The 2,651-nt window shown below is 42.6% G+C and overlaps 1 long non-coding RNA gene across 1 annotated transcript in view; it reads right to left on the reverse strand.

Annotated features, from left to right (window-relative positions):
• LOC116101715 overlaps positions 1-1,811 on the reverse strand; it is a 6,323-nt gene extending 4,512 nt beyond the window's left edge. The window contains exon 1 of the long non-coding RNA XR_004122902.1: positions 1,731-1,811. This is a non-coding gene — a long non-coding RNA (uncharacterized LOC116101715). The remainder of the gene's footprint in view (positions 1-1,730) is intronic.
• Between the last annotated feature and the right edge of the window lie 840 nt (positions 1,812-2,651).

Raw genomic sequence — 2,651 nt, forward strand, 5'->3', positions numbered from 1 at the left:
AGAGAGAGAGAGAGAGAGAGAGAGAGAGGGAGGGAGGGAGGGAGATAGCAAGCATTTGTGTGCTACTGTGTGAGCATGGAGTTCAGAAGACAAGGTATTGGTTCCCTCCTTTCACCAGTAGATGTGTGTGCTGAGGTTTGCGCTGCTGCTAAGCACTGTTGTACTAAATACTGGCCTCCAAGGTCTGGTTGCCCCCAGGGATGAGGAAATCCTCACTACATCAAATGATGCTATGTAACCTTGCCCCCCAAGTTATCCCTGATTGGTCAATAAAGATGCCAGGCAGCCTGTTGCTGGGCAGAAGAGAGGCGGGGTTTAGGTTTCCAGGCACGGGATCTGAAACAGAGATCAGTGAGGAAAGTGGAGGATTTTGAGCCACGAGGAAGAGGCCCGGAAAGAGATCATGGAAATGTACCTGAAGTCCAAAGAGCCAGATCAATAATAATATGCAAGTATGTCTGTGCATGCCTCGTCTCTATAGAGACCAGAAGAGAGAACATTGAATCTGCTACTGGGATTGGAGTTACAGATTACGATTCAGGCCGGGCAGTGGTGGCTCACGCCTTTAATCCCAGCACTTGGGAGGCAGAGACAGGTGGATTTTTGAGTTCGAGGCCAGCCTGGTCTACACAGTGAGTTCCAGGACAGCCAGGACTACACAGAGAAACCCTGTCTCAAAAAACAAAAAACCAACCAACCAAACAGATTACGATTCAGGGGTAGTCTCCCAAACCAAATGGATGCCAATCTCAATCAGACAGAGACAGTTTATTGAATGTACACCCTAAAACTGATTGACCAGACTTTGGTAGCTGAAAGCTATGACCCTGAACATTTCTCAGGGCCAGCTTATAAAGGCTAAAACTGCAAAAAGCACAACGAGCTCATACACAGGTGCTGGAGTTATTGCCCAGTGGTCAGCCCTGACTCAAGCCATTTTAAACATAACAGTTCATATTGATCTTTAATTTGATGGGTTCTAAGCAAAGCTTATGGTTGAGGAATTTTTTAAGAGTAACAAACCTCATAACACAGAACATAACAGGGTATGTGGTCAGCATGTTCCTGCTCTGAGTCAAGTTATTTTTCTGTGTCAATAACGGCAGGCATATTACAGCAACAGTATGAGATAACTGGCAGGTATGGAACAAAATGGCTGCAGCTGTGCTGGGAGGGAGACCTCAGCACAGACGGTAGTGAGCCCCATGTGGGTTCTGGGAATTGATCCCAGGTCCTTTGCTAGAGCAGCCCATGCACTCTTAACTGCATAGTCATTTCTCCAGCCTGGAGACCCTATCTTCAATAAGAAAAATGTAATTTTGAATTAAAAACAAATTAAATTTATTAAATTAAATAATTTAAAAATAAATAATAGATAAAACGAAATAACTTATCAATAAAAAGTAAATAAATAATTAAACTAAATAAATTAAATATTACAATTTAAAAAAAAATTAAATTTCAGGACCTTCTATAAGTTAAGTAAATTCCTTCCTTGCTCCAGTGTTCAGGCAAGTGCTGACTCTTAGCTTGCTCCCACAGATCCTGAAGAATTCAGAGTGGTGTGGCTGGGAATTAAAATAAAAAATGTGTGTTTCTGAGGGGAAGTACAAAACCCTCTCCTTTTTACAAAAGAAATCATCCTGGCCAGGGTACTTCCAGCTCTTCTAGAACAGCAAGCCATTCATGGCCAGCCGTTGCACCATGTCATGCTGTTTTCGTGGTCTTACCTCATCGAGGGTGAGGACACCCTTGGCAGATCCCCGGTCCATTCTTGGATGGTGAGAAATGCCCGCTGTGTGGCAGCTGCACAGACACAGGCTTCTGTGCGGGTGGGGGTGGGGCCCAGCCAGGCCCTCGGTGACTTATTTGATGACAGATATCCAAGAACAAATCACATGAAAGAAACGTTTTATGTCGGACTTGAAGAAAGAGGAAGGAAAGAAGTGAAAGACAGATTCGCTGTGGCTGTGGCATATAATGTGGACTTGACTTCTAACACGTTTTATTTTTAGGTTATGCAGTTTGGTCTTTGTTTTAAAAGAAACCATATAAAGACAAACACAAGACGTGACCCATAAGCTCATTACCAAAATAGCACATGCAAATATTTTAAAATAAGAGACATGGGGTGTTAGACATTTGAACAGTACAGAACTAAAATTACAGGGTGCCCCTCTGCTTGTCCCCTACCCACCCTCAAATCCAAGTGACCATAATAGTCCTCATTTTCTTTCCAAAAGAGAAAAAATGTTTATGTGTATACCAGCATGCATCTCTCTCTGTTCATATGTATATATACATGTATATATATATATGTGCATGCATGTATATATGCATACATTACATAAATATATGTCTGCACCTATGTGACTATGTTTTGGGTGTAGATACATAAGTATAAACATGTTTGTTTTCATGTATCTGTGTGTCTATGCATGCTTGTGCATACGTGAATACTAATGGTTTAATAAAATAGTGAAGTATTAAGTATAGTTTTTTTTAATATGTATGGTGCTAGAGCTAGAACTCAGGCTCTTCTGAAAGCTAGGTAAATGCTCTACCTCTGAGCCACGCCCCCACCCCCTCACTGGGGGATTCTAGGCAGGGGCTCTACCACTGAGCCACACCCCCAGCCCCTCACTGGGGGA

Source organism: Mastomys coucha, unplaced genomic scaffold (assembly GCF_008632895.1).
Source record: "Mastomys coucha isolate ucsf_1 unplaced genomic scaffold, UCSF_Mcou_1 pScaffold21, whole genome shotgun sequence".
Taxonomy (NCBI): domain Eukaryota; kingdom Metazoa; phylum Chordata; class Mammalia; order Rodentia; family Muridae; genus Mastomys; species Mastomys coucha.